The sequence below is a fragment of the Tupaia chinensis genome, unplaced genomic scaffold (assembly GCF_000334495.1).
Source record: "Tupaia chinensis unplaced genomic scaffold, TupChi_1.0 Scaffold000252_1, whole genome shotgun sequence".
Lineage (NCBI taxonomy): Eukaryota > Metazoa > Chordata > Mammalia > Scandentia > Tupaiidae > Tupaia > Tupaia belangeri.
The window spans coordinates 2,354,848-2,365,645 of NW_006159732.1; the positions used below are offsets into that span (position 1 = coordinate 2,354,848).

Genomic DNA, 10,798 nt, shown 5'->3' on the forward strand with positions numbered 1-10,798 from the left:
GTAGGCAAAAATTTTAAAAAAAAAAAAAAAAAAAAGAAAAAAGAAAGAAAGAAAAGAAAGAAAATGGACTCTGCCCAAGAACTTGAAAAGAAATACAGCCCTGATGACCCATTCTAGACTTCTGATCTCCAGAACAGCTAGTGGGATATTTGTGTAGCTCAAGGCACTGAGTTGGTGGTATTGTTACAGAAGGCACAGGAAACCACTACACCATCTAACCTGCGAGAATCGAACACTAGTTCATCCATTTCCTGCAGCTGATGTTAACCTCTTCCTCCTTCAGGTTTCTCTTACAGCATTTATTTATAGCATTTATTTACTTGGTGGGACAGTGTAGGTACATGTTCACTTTCTCGTTTTTAGATGTAGGAGATAGAAATCCAATTAAAACTGGAAGCAAAAAGAGAATTATCGAGTCATGTAAATTGAAAAGTCCAGGGGTAGAGAGCTTCAGGAAAACTCAGATCCAAAACTCCTGCTTTCTTCTGTGATGGCTTTACTCCCAGGCAGTCTTTTCTTTGACAGGGTCAGTAGTACCCACCAGAAGCTCTAGATTAATATGTTACCTATTTAGCAATTGCTGCAGAAATACTGATTCACTTTCAATGTTTCAACACAAGTTTCAGGACTGAAACTTGGTGGCCTGGTCTGGGGCACCACTAACAAATTCCTGTGGTTAGTGGAGTGGAATTGGCTAGTAGGCCAGGTGTGTGTCAGTGTTAGGGGTGACCAACTCACTCCAACTTGCTTGTTACTTTTCTGATTTTAGTATTCAGTCTCATGCTCCTGGAATCTCTCAGTTCAGGGCAAACCAGGACAGCTGGTCACCCTCGGGGTTCGCCCTGGAGATGAGGGGAGTTATGGTCAGCCACATAAGAGCCCCCAGACTACAAGTACAGGTGGGTGGTTTCCCGGAGGAAGCAGCTAAAGAAAAATGAATGAATGCTGGGCAAAGCAACAGAATGATGTCGTTTCCATTTGCCTTTCTAGATTAGAGGCACCTTGAGGGCAGGGACTGAAACTTATTTTTGTATCTTTTTGTAAATCTGAGCATATTGTCTTCCTCCAACATAGGAAAGCCTCAAAAGAAGGTAACTATTTTTTTTTACGACTTAAATAAATATTTGAAAACATTCCCTTAGAGTGAAGAATGTCTAATGCTGAATAGTTCATAGTGAACTGTACAGGATCATTTTTATCAGGAGTACTTTAAAATAGTCGCAATGCTACTGACAGATTACTCAGATGCAGTCTTGCTAAAAATGGGTTAAGCAGAGAATATTAGTGTAAAAAAGACTTCCAAAATCACTAGAGTACTATGATTCAAAAGGTCCCTTTCCCCGCTTATATTTAAGATAAAAGCAATATTCTTTTCTTTATATTAACATCTACTGTACATTAAAAAGTTAACATTAAAATGCTCTCCTAGAGATTTGGAATTCAATTCTGTGGTTTCAGTTTTGTTGTTTAATTAGAGCTGAACGGTAGACAGAAATTGTTTGTCTATGGGCAGGGCGTGGCTTTGGCTCAAAACTTTTTTCCTGCAACTTCTAACTTTTGACTTACTCCTGGTTTCAATGAGTCATGCACTGAAATGAAAGAGCTATTCTTTAATTTTGAAGTAGAATTGGATTTTTAAAATATTTTATGTTAATGAATAAATGCTACCTCTCAAGTCTAGTTCATAGGAGAAAAAAGAAACTAACTCTGACATGCCGTTTCCAAACCTGACATTGCCTGTAGAAGCAGACAAGTTATAGTTTTGGGGAATTTAGCCAAGTAAGTTCTCTCTGGGACATTGTTCAATATCTAACACAAAGTGGCTGTAAAGGCTCTTCATATTTATGTAAGATGTATATAAAATTCTTTATTCAAAAGCTGAGCCAAAGGAACATTATAAATGTTACTATTTTTTCTTCCTAAGCGAAACAATATTTGTGTCTAAAATTCACATTGGAAATGAAGAATTTACATTATAGTTATTTATTTTTATTTACTTTAAATTTACTTTAATTAAAATTTTCTTAATTAGTTGATTTTTTTTAGAGAAATTTTTTGCTGTAGGGCACATGAACTTGCCAGAAAAAGAGAGATAGAGAGACAGAAAGTGAGAAATCACCCCTCTGGGGGACGACCGAACCACAGTCCCTTCTCCTCCATCCTCCTCTCAGGATTTTGGGCATGCATGCACACACACTTGGTGTGAGTTTTAAGCCGCCGGGTCCAGCACTTGAACTGCGGTCAGCTATGTGGGAGTCCAGCGACACAGTCATTACACCATATGCTGGCCCCTTTATTTAATTGTGTTTTTATTATTCTCAGAGGGTCTGTGTGCACACCAAGAGAAAAACAGAGAAAGGACCCCCTAATGAGGTATAGTCATTCCATAATCATGTTTTCCTCTTATTTTTTGTACCATTGGGGTTTGGGACAGGCAAGTACACACACACACACACACACACACACACACACACACACACACACATACCCACACAGTATGTTTTTCAAGCTGCCAGGGCTGTTGAACTGCAGTTGGGGATGCAGGATGGGATCTGGCTTAACCACATGCACCATAAGGCTGGCCCATGATTCATTTTATTATCTTTTACCAAATTGCTAGAAAAAAAAGTATAGTGGACTTTCTGGTGGTTTTCCCAGTACCCACTCCACTGCTGTCCAAATGAGAAAAAAACATAGTTTGGGAAGGAGACCTCAGCTCAAGGTGTGGATTAAATTGTTCTACTGGTAATTCTACATTCTTTGTTAGTTTAGATTTGGGCATGTGATACACTCTAGCCAAAGTGATCAAAGGATACGGATGCTAGAGCTTTCAGATAGAGAGGGAAAAACAGACAAACACACAAAAACCTTGAGAACCATTTCTATTTCCCAGTGGAAGTGAAAAATTAATCATGTTTCCTGTTGTGGTAACTTTTATAGCTAAAGGAACCAGAAGGCAACTCTGTTAATCGCCGAGTGGACAGTCTGAAAGAATCTAGCACAATAACATTGTTGAATTGCTAATCCAGAACAGTTTTGAAAGTTTGCCCAATGTCTGGACTTCTTGTTCCATACGGTGATAAGCATCATTATTTAAGTCTGTTTGAAACAGGATTTGAGTAATGGTTGAAATAGTAAATATATGGGGACCAGCAGTTAGCGTAATGGCTATGTCTCTGGACTCCCGTGTAGTTGAACGTGGTTTGAATCCCGGACCTGGTGGCTTAAACTCACACGGGGCGCGTGTGCATGTGTGCCCAAGATCCCAAGAGGAGAATGGTGGATAAGGGATTGCAGCATGGCCATCCCCCATGGGGTATGATTTCTTGCTTCCTGTCTCTCTGTCTTTCTGGCATGTGCGCATACCCTATAGCAAACACCTCTCTAAAAAAAAAAAAAAAAAAAAAAAAGTAAATATATGGAAGATAACAGAATTTCGTGCCAAAAAGTCTTTCTGTCTCATTTTGTCCCTCTGTTTTTGACCACTTTACAGAGGAAGAGAAGAGACTGAATGGGACTCCCTGATCTGAGTCTCAAACAATGAATAAATGGGCCTTTCTCTCCCGATGCCCATCCAGCTGCTGTATTCACTACACAGTTGAATACATGGCACTCAATTTTTCCTACTCTTGAGCAATCGTGCACCTAACAAACAGGATATGCATAATCATATCTCTCAAATGCCAGAAAATTGAAGTTCTCTAAATTAGATATTGCATAAATTTCCCTGGATCTCAGCCCTTCCCTGACCAATATCAAAATTGGGGAACACTTGAAATCTGGTCATAATAACAATAATCACTAACACCATGTGTCAGATACTGTGCTGAGTACTCGACTTACTTTATCTCAAATACTCAATGATAACCCAAAGAGGCTGGTACTGTGACAGGACTCATTTTGCTGATGAGGAAATGAATGTTCAAACAGGTTGAGACACTGGCTCAAGATTGCTTAGCTAATGCGTGGCAGAGTGAGTATTCAAGCTCAAACCTGACAGATTGTCCCTACAATGAACATGACCTTTACTATCCCTTCCAGCAATGACAGTCCATGGATATAAGATGCCCAAATTCATCAACGTATAGCCAGTCCTGAGGCTTGAAACCGGAGTTCACTTGAGGCACAGATTACTAATCAACAGAATACATCTAGCTTCCAATCATCTCCTCAGCCTGCTTCCACTCTTGATAAGGGCTATGGCTCTAAAACTCAGACCAATGGGTGGGACTCAGACCTTGGTACTAGGGTCCACTACTGTAAATTATTAATCCAGAAACTGGAGCCACCTGATGGTGTGGTGGTTAAGGTGGCTAGATCCCATGTGGCTGGCTGCCTGGTTCAAGTCCCTGACCTGGTGGCTTAAGAAATACACCAGGTACAAGCTTGCCCAAAATTTCCAAAGGAGGAAGAAATGGAGGTAAAGGGACTGTGGTGTGAACATCACCATGAGGTTAGGACGTGCTTTCTCATTCTCTTTCTTTCTCTGTTTCTGGTAAGCACAATTCAATAATGGTTTAGTGAGTACTCCTCTTTTGCCAGATACCGAGAAAAAGAGATACTACCTTTTCTTTGCCAAATGTGCCTGAGCAACCCCAAATCTACTTGTGTTTGGTAATTTCTCTTTCTGCTAGTCAGTGTTATTCTCCTGTTTGTCTAATCTTTTAATTAAAGGCAGGAGCTCAATTTCACATACCCACCTGTCAAAAGAAGCATCAAGGGGCCAGCAGGTGGTGTGATGGTTAAGGGCGCTGGACTTCTACATGGCTGACGACGGCTCGAGTCCTGGACCTGGCTGGCCACTTGCTCTCCCTTTCTCTCTCACGCGCTTGCTCTGTCACTCTATCCCTCTCTGGTCAAATTTAAATAAATAAAGTTGAATAAAATAATTCTTTTTTTTTTTTTAAAATGAAGTGTCCATTTCTCAGCTGGAACCCATTATTAGTTCCCTGCTACAAGGACTGCTTCTTCTAACTTTACATGTAAACGGTTTAGTATCCAACTTCACAAGTTAAGGTGCTCACTTCTCTAATGAGACAGACACTGCTGTGGTAGAACCACGTAATTTATTGGCACTTGCTGATGCTTCTCTAGACTTGACCCTGATGCATGCGAAGCAGTTTCCCCCCCATGATCACCTACTCTGCCAGATGCTCATTAACTTGGGACGAACTGGGAGTGGCTGTAGCTTGTGCCCTTGCCAATTGCCAGGGTCCTTTCCACGACCAGCTGGGTTTCGGCTCTCACGAAGGGCACCCAGATCTAGGAGAATAAGAAAAGGGAGCGGTGGGGGAGAGGAACAACCTCTTCCAGGTCCCTTCGACCTTACCAAGGCACCTGTCGCGAGCTGGTACTGAGTCTAACCAATCGGAAAGAGAGTTACATTTAACGCTGGCACCGGCCTCCAATCCAAGGACCTGTCTCAGACTCCGCCATCCGGTCCAGCCCCAGCCCACTCAAAGCTGGTTCCGAAGTCAAACGCCCGGCGGCCGCGCACACTCGGAGCGCCTCTGGCAGCGCCGATCAGTGCCACCACTGGAACTGTTAACGGCAGTACGGGCGCCGCTTCTGCGCAGGCGCCTCAGGAAGAGCTCGGCCTCGCCCTTGGGGCTCCAGGTCCCCCTCGCCCCCAAGGACCCACGAGTGCTGGGTTCCGCGAGCACTGAGTTCCGCGCGTTGCGAGGAAGTGGTGACGGGTGAGTCCGATCCCCGTGCGCAGGCGGCATTTGGGATGGAAATGCCACTTCTCCCCAGGCTTTGACAATAACGATGGTGAGGCCCGTCCTCCCTCCCCAACTGCACACACATTCCCTGGGGCGCTGGCAGGGACGTCCGCGGAGGGACTGGCGGAGCCTGGCAGGTGTGGGCAACGGAGAGGTGGAGGGCCCGGAGGTCACGGACGGAAGAGGGGGGAAATTTAGCAAGTGGGCGCGCAGCTGGGGAGGTCAGCTGGTGTTCGGAGAAGGAAGGGAGCGGAGTTGGCCGAAGGGCAGAGCTGGGAGTAAAAGTGGGCCGGAGATGAAAATGACTAGAGACGAGTGGGGTAGCCCGAGCTTGGCGTTTGACTTGAAAGGAACACTCTCCAAAGCTTCAACATCCATCTCTCCAAATGCTAGCCCCAACTTCGTTTGTTGTAGGATTATATAATGTCATGAAAAACCCATTTCCTAGAAAACAAGCAAACCAAACAGTAAAAGATAACACTGTTGAAGTGCTTTTCATGGGCCAGATACTGTCCTATGGTATAATAGCGTCCTATTTTAAGGATGAGGGAAGTCAGGCCCAGAGCAGTGAAGTAACTTGTCCAAGATTGTCCGGCTGGAGACGCAGTTAGGTGTATACCAGGGCTGACTTGAGAAGGGCTTGTGTAACCATCAAGCGATCTGGTGGATTAAGTCTGAAGACTAGTTTCCATCTGTTTTTAAGGAAAGAGCCTGTACTTCCCTGCCCCTCCTCTTCTCTGTACTCTTGCATTTACATTAGGGTGAAAATACATGGAGTTGGTGGAGAGGGGGACTGTATTTTATTATGTAGGAAATAAATAAGTGTAACTGTTTTGAAGTTGCTAGAAAACTCTGTGTATGCTAGAAAATTGGAAGAGTAATTTATAATCATCATAGTAAGAAAGTCTTTTAGGAATTAGGTGTTTTTTTTTGTTTTTTTGTTTTTTAGACTATTAGGGAGGTGATAATAATCTAAAGGTAACTACTTAAATGATCTATGTGCATAATCAATAACACTATTTTAAAGCTGTACAAAAGTTTCATTGTATTACACAGCCGATGGCATATTAATGATGACAAGTAGCTTTCTCAATATTCTGTGCCTGTTGTACTCTCCCAACTTCATGTGAGCTAATGCTAGTGAGAGTTGACAGGTAAGCATTCCATCCAGGCAAGTCAATCCAGAGGAAGTAAAGGGGGTTTTGTCCCTTGAATCAAAGACGGCCTCATACTTCCTGTTGCTATTGGGGTATTTGGATGTATCCAGATGGGCTTGCCTTTTTTATTTCTTTGATATTTTTGGTGTGAAAATTTTCAGAATTTCTCCTGATATTTTGTGTTATAACAATTTTATTCCTTGAAAGCTTGATTTTCACTCCTTGAAAACTGCCTGAGAACTTCTCACTTGTTTGTTTATAGGTCAACATTTCCCATTAGAATTAAACAGAATGTAGTAAACATCAATCCAGGTATTGCTAACAAAAAATGTTCTAATAGGAAAAGTTCAGTTGATAGTTCGGAGATTATTACCAGATTTGCTAACTTGCTACTCCTAGATTTGTTAACTAAGGACTTGAGTTCAGTAAGAGCATAATAAAGATACTCAGTAATTACTTTTTGAATCCAGCCTATCCTGGAATTCAGCTTCATTATAGTTTTATCAAAGAGACGAGGCTACATTTTTCCTAATTTATAGTTTCACAGTAATAATAATTCTGCCTGCCAATTGTTATGCCTAACATAACAATGTTTTAACTAGAATGGGTAAAGGCAAACTCATTTTGAGGGCCTATTCTGTAACCTTTATACATCGCTTTATAGGGTATCTACTGGAACTATAGGGTCTGACTCCCAAGACACTGCATTTAACCATGTTTAGGGGCCAGCTTAAACATCCTTTTTATACATGTTTAAGGGGCGAACCGCGGTGGACTACGTGGGAGTCCAGCGACATAGCCATTACGCCAACTGCTGGTTCCTGTACATGTTTAAGGGAGAGGTAGATTTTTTATTTGTATTTTGTGGGAAAGGGGGAGGCCTGGTTTTCTGTTACTTTGTGTATGGAAAGTGCATAAAGCATTTTCATTTAAAGACACTCAAATCTGTCTTCTGGAGTGCAAAATTCACATAATTTTTGAGGTAAAATGAGATATCAAAGATGTTTCCTGTTTTGTGGTAAAGCATTTAAAATTACAATTTCACTTCCCTCTCTCTTTTTTTTTTTTTAAGGTTTTTGCCATAGGACACATGTACTCTCTGGAGAGGCTAGAGACAGAGAGAGACAGTGAGAGGGAAAGTGAAAAATTATGCCTCAGGGTGGATGGTCATGCCACAACCTCCTCTCCTCTATTCTCCTGGGATTTTAGGAACACAAGCAATTGTGCTTGGCATAATTTTCAAACCACTGGGTCTGGGACTTGAACTGCAGGCAGCCATGTGGGAGTCCAGAGTTGTAACCACTATGTCACCTGCTGGTCCTCCTCTGATCATTTTTTTAATAAGTTTTTTATTGAGATATAATTCATATACTTTTCATTTTACTCATTTAAAGTATACAGGTTTATGGATCTGTTGAACCATTATCACAGTCAACCTAAAAACACTTTCATTACTCCAGAAAGAAAATTTATACCCATTGGTATTTATTCTCCATTTTTCTATAACTCCTAGACCTAAGCAACTACTACTACTAATTTTCTATCTCTATAGATTTGCCTTTTCTAGGCATGTCACCTTAATGGAATCTTATGATATGAGGCCTTCCAGTCTGCCTTCTTTTTCTTAGTATAATATTTTCAAGGATTATCCTGGTTGTAGAATGTATCAGTACTTCATTCCTTTTCGTTACTGAATAATATTCCATTATATGGATATGGCATATTTTATTTATCCATTTATTAGTTGATGGACATGTGAGTAGTTTCCACTTCTTGACTCTTATGAATAATGCTGCTGTGAATATTTTTGTACAAGCTTTCACAGTGGAAATATGTTTTCATTTCTTTCGGACACAAACCTAGTAGTAGAATTGTTCATATGATATCTCCTTGTTCAATCTTTTGAAAAACTGCTGAAATGTTTTCCACAGTGGCTGCACCATTTTTCATTCCCACTTGTAGATTATAAACATTCTGATTTTTCTGTATACTTGCCAATACTTGTTATTATCTGTCTTTTTGATTTAACTATCCTAGTGGATAGATATTAAGAGAGTGTCACGAACAGAGCCATTATGATTTTTGCTTACATTTCCCTGATGACTAATGATGTTGCACATCTTTTCATGTGCTGATTTGTCATCTGCATTGTCTTTGGAGAAATGACTTTTAAGATCCTTTGCTTATTTTATAGTTGATTATTTGACTTTTTATTATTGCGATATAACAGTTCTTTATATATCCTAGATAAAAATCTCTTATTAGATATATTATCTGTTAATATTTTCTGCCAGACCTGTGTGCCCCAAGTGCTGATGGCATGGAGAAATGGAGGAAAAGAGGCTGCAGCGTGACCATGCCCTATGGAGCAGGGGGTGGGTGCTTCTTCTCTCTGTCTCTCTTTGTCTGTCTCTCCCTCTGGTGAGCACACACATCCTCTGGCAATAAAAGATAATAATAATTAAATATAGGTTCCTGGCCCAGCTGCCCTAACACAATGTTGTTCAAGGCTGGAAACCGTGTAGAACATTGGGGTTCAATTCCAAACCACCCTGTACACACCAGCTGTGAATTTACTGATGGTCCTGGCTGACTGAAAGGCTGAGGGGATTGGAGATACTGTAGTGTGAGACGCTCTTGAGGGGATTTGTCTTCCCCTCTTTCTGTCTGTCTCTCTCTGTGTTTTTCTCTTGTCTCTATTTCATGAAATAAGTAAACAAAACTTTTTAAAAAATGCAAGTTCCTGGGAACCAGCAGTTAGCGTAATGGCTATGTCGCTGGACTCCCACGTAGTCGACCGCGGTTCGCGTCCCGGACCGGTGGCTTAAATCTCACGCCGGGCGCATGTGCGTGCGTGCCCAAGATCCCGAGAGGAGAATGGAGGAGAAGGGATTGCGGCATGACCATCCCCCCTGGGGGGTGATTTCTCGCTTTCTGTCTCTATGTCTCTCTCTGTCTGTCTGGCGAGCGCACGCGCCCTATAGCGAAAATCTCTCTCTCAAGAAAAAATGCAAGTTCCTGTCTTCTACTCTGTAATAACTGAACCAGAATATTCTAAGTGTAGAAACTGCTTAGCTCCACTTTTGACAAGCTCTTGTCAGTGATCCTTACATATACTGTGGTATATAGATGATATGATGGTAGAATTGAGTAGGATGGCAACTAATGGTATTCTCGGGAGAGCTCTGTGTGTCTGGAATAACATTAAAGCCTTTTTAAAGGATTAGGAAACCAAAGACATGAGAAAGACTTGGAGGTGTAGAGAATACATTGTCTGTTATATGAAAGATATGACAAGATAGCAGAATAGCTTGTGTAGTGGGATTGGTTGGGAATGTAGGATGGTTATGCAGGAAAAGAACCAGGGTGGTAAATAAAGGGTGCTTTTCTTTTTTTTCTAATTTATTTATTTGCATTCATTCACTGTACATCATTACAGCATACAAAATGAGATTTTCCATCCAGAGTATACTGTATATTGTCTCAATCGAGCACATCAAAAAACTTGTTATTGTCAGCAAATGATCTTCCATTTCTTGTTTTCTGTATGTTTTGCTTTTTTCCCTCCATCCTTGGTTCTCTATCTCTTACCCTCTGCCACCTCCCGCTCTCCTCCCACACTGTCTCTGGTATCTATGTTTGCTTTCTATACCGTTTTCCCCCCACATTTTATTGAATCACCAAAGACCCTAATCAATCCAAATACCCTCATAGCAAACACAGGTGACACACACATTTCCATGAGCACAAGTCTAACTTTACGCATCCTATAAAGTAGCACCTAGCTGGGGCTACATATCCTACTGCAGTCATTGAATAGATATGTAACTCAATTTACATTCCTTCCCTAAGCATCATCACAGCACACAAAATGCAATCTCCCATCCAGTACACACTGCATAGTGACTCAATCATGCA

At 41.4% G+C, this 10,798-nt stretch overlaps 1 protein-coding gene and 1 long non-coding RNA gene across 5 annotated transcripts in view; one reads left to right on the forward strand and one right to left on the reverse strand.

The window, feature by feature from the left end:
* Window positions 1-5,400, reverse strand: part of LOC102471248 (uncharacterized) — a 30,094-nt gene extending 24,694 nt beyond the window's left edge. The window contains exon 1 of one of the 2 annotated variants that reach the window (XR_334630.2): window positions 5,330-5,400. This is a non-coding gene — a long non-coding RNA (uncharacterized LOC102471248). Of the gene's footprint in view, window positions 1-5,142 lie in introns of both variants that reach the window. The other variant, XR_001370410.2, reaches the window with a different exon arrangement.
* Window positions 5,401-5,575: 175 nt separating this feature from the next.
* Window positions 5,576-10,798, forward strand: part of ENPP4 (ectonucleotide pyrophosphatase/phosphodiesterase 4) — a 15,704-nt gene continuing 10,481 nt past the window's right edge. Inside the window, exon 1 of one of the 3 annotated variants that reach the window (XM_027772089.1) lies at window positions 5,576-5,696. The gene's annotated coding sequence lies outside the window, so the exon portion shown is untranslated. Of the gene's footprint in view, window positions 5,773-10,798 lie in introns of all 3 variants that reach the window. The other 2 variants (XM_006149074.3, XM_006149075.3) reach the window with 2 other exon arrangements.